This window comes from Desmodus rotundus, chromosome 10 (genome assembly GCF_022682495.2).
Source record: "Desmodus rotundus isolate HL8 chromosome 10, HLdesRot8A.1, whole genome shotgun sequence".
Taxonomy (NCBI): domain Eukaryota; kingdom Metazoa; phylum Chordata; class Mammalia; order Chiroptera; family Phyllostomidae; genus Desmodus; species Desmodus rotundus.
The window spans coordinates 65,396,120-65,402,963 of record NC_071396.1 but is presented as its reverse complement, the minus strand read 5'-3'; the positions used below and the strand labels follow the sequence as shown (position 1 = coordinate 65,402,963).

General features: G+C 43.0%; 1 pseudogene; it reads right to left on the bottom strand.

Moving 5' to 3' along the window:
• Positions 1–2,144: 2,144 nt before the first annotated feature.
• Positions 2,145–2,587, bottom strand: LOC112322959 (E3 ubiquitin-protein ligase RBX1 pseudogene; annotated as a pseudogene).
• Between the last annotated feature and the right edge of the window lie 4,257 nt (positions 2,588–6,844).

Sequence of the window (6,844 nt, the reverse complement as noted above, 5' to 3'; positions counted from 1 at the left end):
GTAACAACAACCCCTTTGCCTGATAATCAGGCCAGAATGGTCAGACTTCCTACGTGTCTGCCAAGTTTATAATTCAATGAGACTCTGATGATGGTCTCCTCAAGAAAGTGCATCCCTTTGGGATCAAAACTTCTTGCCCTTCAGAGCCCAGTTTTGTGGAGATGGGAAACAAAATTCTCCCAGTAGATCATTAGGGGTGATGGTAAGTGGAGCCACGAGGCCACTCTTGCTTCTACCCTTTGATTCTTGACCCACTTGTTCTTTCTTTTGGGGATGTAGTACCATATAAAGGTCTCTGATTCAGTGTGTATCCTGTTTTCCTGGAGTATGCACCCTTGCAGAGTGTTGCTTCCGAGCTGGCCCCTCAGCTGTGCCTTTGGCAGGATGTCCCAGTGCTCCATCAGCCTGACCTCTGGGAGGTCAGTATGTGATGGGCACAGTAGGTCTTGTGGTTATGGGCCCAGGCCCACACTTTCTTTGCTGCAACATGGATTTCTTGGCCTGAAGCTCTACCATGTGGGATTCCATGCTGGGCCAAATGCCACATAAGCCCTGGCACAGTGGTGGGTGCTTGCTAATGTTCTATAGTCAGGAAGGACAAAGCTAAGCCCAGAAGGCAGGTCTACTCCTGTGGGAACCAACCACTGGCACTTCCAGGATGAAAGATGACCAATGTAGTTAACTTGATACTAAGGAGAAGACACAAGCAATGATGTCATATTTGGGGTTCAGCTTCCATCTCTGTTGCTGGCAGACTGGATACTCAACAGTGGATGTAGCCAGATGATGAGTGGGGAAGCCCCTGCTCTCAGGCTATGAGTAGCCTCCATTGTGCCAGCACCAGAATGGCTGATGACAGAGTCTTTTTGTCTACACTTTTGTTCAGTGCCTGTTCCATGGCTCATGCTCTTGAGGTCATGTGGCACACATGATAAAAGACCTTTGCATTCACTGCCCACTCCCACATGCTTTCAGCACTCCATGCCACTTTCATCTATAAGCTTCATCTATACATCTGCCTCTTTGTACTTGTATGGCCATGCCACCATGCATCTCACAAGAAACAAATAAAATCATAGAAGTAAGTACATCTAGGTGAAGCATGTGTGTCCCTTGTTTCTCTAAAGGGTGATAGAAGTTCCCAAAGAGATTCTTGCAGCTATGTGAGTATCAGTTCACATAGTAGCAGTCTTTTGCTCTAGAAAACTCTCCTGTATGGAATTATTCAGTTGTTTCCACCAGATTATAAATGACAAGATTATGTTCTTTTTTTTTACATGTTAACATATTTTTATTACAAGTAACTATTTTTCAAAACAAAAAAATTAGATGAGTGGCATTCTTTTACATTTTTACAAATCCCTTTTATATCTGTCTTAACAGAAGACAGCTGCATTCTTATATTTGCTTCTTCACTCGAGATGCTGCTTTGACTGAATATATAAAGAAAACTTCCCCTCAAACACACAGGCAGTTGGAAAAGGAACTTCATGAAGCACGTGAAAGGATTGCAGGTGACCCCAGGAGTCCTCAGCCCACTTTGAGAACCACTGCAATATCCAGACTGCTTCTCAGTTAAAGACTCTGCATGACATTGAGTATTACAGCTGGCACATCCACCATGGCCAACACAGTTTAAACAAATTTCAAAGAGTGGTGGGGTTAAGGAAACTTGAATTCTTTTGTTAACTGAATTTTAAGTGACATCAATTTTAAACTTGAGTTAATAAATTATTCTTTTGCCAGCCAAAATTACTAGATTTTTTTCATGTTTACTTTTCTAAACTAAAAGAAAGCAACATGTCATATACCAAGGTTAACATTTGTATCGTGCTTTTACAGTTTACAAAGCCTCTTTCTGGGCCCTCATGATGCCACTGAGTCCTTAGAAGCCACAAGGAGCAGAGGTGACTTTCCCAAGACTGCCATCAGTAACCAGGCTGTGGACAGAAGCCTTGTGAACGAATGACGTGCTTGCAGGAAACCTCTGCTCTAGCGAAGAAACGTCTCACTTGCACAAGCTAGCTTTCCAAGCTAGGAAGTGGAGGCCCTTTATGTTCACTTTTTCTCACATATACAAGAGAGAGCATCTGTTATAGAATCCAACTGGATTTTATTTGACACAGAACACAGTAGGACTGCAGATTAGCAAACTTAAAAGACAAAGCAGAAAAGACACATTCTATCTAACTTATAATTAAGTAACAGGAGGGCAAGTCATTAAATGAATAACAAAACAGTTGAGCCTGATGGAAAAATATTCTTTTTCTAGTGCCCATACTTTTGGAATTCCCACTCTCTGTTGTCCAGCAGACACACCTGTCATGTTTTGAGCCAGTGAGAGATGCAGTGGAACTGAAAAGCATGATTACAGACTCCCCAGACAATGGTGCACTCCTCAGAAGTGGCAGACCAGACATTCTATGCAAAGATCCATAATGTAGTTCCTGCAGATGGCACAGTTATCAACCACAATATCCCAGGCCCAGAGGGTGACTGCATTCCACTTTTTCACTTCAAAGTGCTTCGTGCCCGTGCTGCTGTTGGTGCCACTCGGGGTATCCACATCCATCGCTGCCACCATTTTGGAAACACCAAGATTATGTTCCTTTATGATATGGTTCAACTGATGAGAAACTGTTGGAGTAGCTTTAACTTTAAGGAAGAGTAACTCTCTTAGGATGATTTGTGGGAATCAGAACTGGTGCACTTTGAGGTGCAGAAGGGTCTTTCCCCCTCAGTACTACTGGTATTTGGAGCTGGATAATTCTTCATGTGCTCTTATGGAATGAGTGTTCCCCTCCCAATTCATATATTGAAGTCATCACATTAAGGTCCCCAGTGTGATGTTGCTTGGAAATGGGGCATTTGGAAGGTGGCTAGGGCTCGTTGAGGTCATGAAGGTGGATTCTTCATTATGGAATTTGTACCCTTATAAGAAGAGACACTAAAGATGTTCCTTCTCTCTCTGTACCATGTATGGATACAGCAAGAATGTGGCCATCTGCAAGCTTGGAAGGGAGCTCTCACCAAAAATCAAACCCTGCTGGACCTAGATTTTGGACTTGTAATTCTCCAGAATTGTGAGAAAATACATTTTTTATGTTGTTTAAGCCACTCAGTTTGTGGTATTCTGCTATGGCAACCTAAGATACATCCATTTAGGATGTTTAGCAGCATCCCTGGTTTCTACTCACTAGAGGCCAGTAACATCATCCCCAATAGTGATAATTAAAAATATTTCTGGACATTGCTAAAATGTGCCCTGGGAGGGGGGTACAAAATCACCCCCAGTTGAGAATCATTGGGGTGAAGACCAAAAGTGTATCTCTTACTTTGTATTGTTTAGCCTATAAAAGTTCTGCCGACTGGACATGAAAGAAAGGGAGAGTCATTCTAGAAATTGGCCTTCACTTGACCATTTTGGGAATCTTATTACGTAACACTATAATCGCTGGTGAAGAAATGCCTGTAATGAGAATGGGAACTACAACAAAATAAGATACATAGGCACTGGCCTACGGGGACACTTTTAGCACTCTGTGTCACTTTAAAGGGACAGAGCCTTGTAGGCCATGTTGGTCCTTTAACTCTTATTTCCTGTAAGTGCATTGCCAGGCTGGCTGGTAGAGAAAGAAAGCTTAATATCATTAATCACCTGATTGCTTCCCAAAGTTTCAAAAATGTTGTCTTGATTTGGCCATTGATACATGGAAACTTCTGACAAATATATTTTGAAGAAGCTCTTATTTTAGACAAGAGTGAATGAGTCAAACTTTGAAATTTGGACTAAAATGAGAGGGAAGACTCTGGGTAATTGCTCTTAAATTACCTGGAACTTTTGAGATGCTGAAGACAGAAAATATTCCATAGACATATCCTGAGAAATCATTTTCATCTGAAGTGGTTTGAATCAACTGGCTTACATAAGAAAGAGATGGGAGTTCTGGCCAAGATGGAGCCGTAGATAGACACACTGTGCCTCCTTGCACAACCAAAAGAAGGACAACAACATTTTAAAAACAAAAAACAACCAGAACTGACAAAAAATCGAACTGTATGGAAGTCTGACAACCAAGGAGATAAAGAAGAAACATTCATTCAGACCAGTAGGAGGGGAGGAGACAGGCAGCTGGGGCAGAGAGGACTCACAGCAAGGCGGTGACTGGCGGACCCAGCGAGGTGGCAGATTGTGGAATGGGACAGGCAATGTGGCAGCTGGCAGCAAGTGGACCCCGTGGCCCCACATTTGCACATAGATAAACTGGGAGGCATGGCAGGGGAGCGAAACAGACTTTGCAACCCAGGGCTCTAGCTCGGGGAAATAAAGCCTCAAACCTCTGGTTGAAAACACCGGTGGGGGTTGAGGCGGCAGCAGGAGAAACTCCCAGCCTCACAGGAGAGTTTGTTGGAGAGACCCACAGGGGCCTAGAATGTACACAAGCCCACCCACTCGGGAATCAGCACTAGAGGAGCCTAGTTTGATTGTGGGTAATGAAGGGAGTGACTGAAATCCAGCAGAGTGGAGCAAGCGCCATTGCTCCCTCTCGGCCCCTCACCCCCACACAGCGTCACAGTACAGCCACCAGCATTACCATGTCCTGGTGAACACCTAAGGCTCTGCCCCTTTACACAACTAGTGGGCCAAGACAAAAAAATGGCCCAATTGAAAGAACAGATCAAAGCTCCAGAAAACATACAACTAAGCAATGAAGAGATAGCCATCTTATCAGATGCACAGTTCAAAACACTGGTAATCAGGAAGCTCACATAATTGGTTGAATTTGGTTGCAAATTAGATGAAAAAATGAAGGCTATGCCAAGGGAAACAAAGGAAAATGTACAGGGAAGCAATAGTGATGGGAAGGAAACTGGGACTCAAATCAACAGTGTAGACCAGAAGGAAGAAAGAAACATCCAACCAGAAAAGAATGAAGAAACAAGAATTCAAAAAAATGAGGAGAGGCTTAGGAACCTCCAGGACATCTTTAAATGTTCCAACATCCAAATTATAGGGGAGCCAGAAGGAGAAGAGGAAGAACACAAAATTGAAAACTTATTTGAACAAACAATGAAGGAGAACTTCCCTAATCTGCCAAAGAGAATAGACTTCCAGGAAGTCCAGGAAACTCAGAGAGTCCCAAAGAAGCTGGACCCAAGGAGGAACACACCAAGGCACATCATCATTACATTACCCAAGACTAAAGAGAAGGAGAGAATCTTAGAAGCAGCAAGAGAAAAGGACACAGTTACCTACAAAGGAGTTCCCATAAGACCGTCAGCTGATTTCTCAAAAGAGACCTTACAGCCAAGAAGGGGGTGGCAAGAAGTCTTCCAAGTCATGAAAGGCAAGGGCCTATATCCAAGATTACTGTATCCAGCAAAGCTTTCATTTAGAATGGAAGGGCAGATAAAATGCTTCTCAGATAAGGTCAAGTTAAAGGAGTTCATCATCAACAAGCCCTCATTATATGAAATGTTGAAGGGATTTATCTAAGAAAAAGAAGATAAAAAATAAGAACAGTAAAAATGACAGCAAACTCACAGTTATTAACAACCACACCTAAAATAAAAACAAAAGCAAACTAAGCAAACAACTAGAACAGGAACAGAACCACAGAAATGGAGATCACATGAAGGGTTATCAACAGGGGAGTGGGAGGGAGAGAGAGGGGGGAAAGGTACAGAGAATAAGTAGCATAAATGGTAGGTAGAAAATAGACAGGGGGAGGGTAAGAATAGTGTAGGAAATGTAGAAACCAAAGAACTTGTAAGTATGACTCATGGACATGAACTATAGATGGGGAATGTGGGAGGGAGGGGGTGTGCAGGATGGAGTGGAGTGAAGGGTGGGAAATGGGACAACTGTAATAGCATAATCAATAAATATATATTTTAAAAAGAATAGCATGATGTGTCCATTTCAATTGACCTTTTCCCACAAAATGCAATATTTCATAACTTTCCTCAGATTATTAGTTTTAAGCATGGTTTCTGCTCCTTTCCAAGGATTTCTAGAACCTTGAGAAGTACAAAATCACATTCAGGGTTTATGGAAGAAAATACATCACACAACATGTGTGGATTATTACATGGAGACCCCACAAGTTGGTGGTTACTTGAATCTGTAGACCCCACTCCCTCACAGCCACCAGGAACAGATACGTGGGACTCAGGGATGTGCAGACTTCTGTGTGCTGCCTCTCAATCTCTTGATAGTCTTGGTTATAAACATTGAATTTGGGTAGTGGCTGGGAATTTCTTTCCATTGTCTCTACTCTGTCTGACTTTGTGGAACCATCAGCTCTTTGCTTCCCTCTGTTCTGGAAGCCACCAGACAGCAGTAGCTGTGGCTTGTCTGACTCACTCTCTACCACACACACACACATACCACAGGAACCTGTATTGATAGGATTGCACTCTGTCTCTTGTATTTGTTATTGTTATCCTTTACTGAATTTTATTGCATCTTCCTTGAGTTTCCTCCAAAGACTTCTTGCCCCTCATTTTTCCAAAGCCATCTCCACCCTGTCATGTCCAGTCTTGATACTTGCAGATCCTTTGGGGGAGGCCCAACATGCCATGAGCGTGAGGTATTGTGCCCCTGGAGCCCTCCTGCTTCCTATATTTAAAATATTTTCCTGCTTGTGGGGTCTTTTTCCACTCCAAGGTCTCAGTTTTCTCATGTCCTCTGGTCAAGTTTGCTTTCCAGGAGCTCCTGCTTTGATTTGCCTTCTGTTCTGTGTTCATCCAACTCTACTTCCTCCTTGGTGATGTCACCAAGTCTGGCCAATTTGGGCAAAAGTGGGATCTGGCTATCCTTGGCTCTCAAAGACTTCCCAAA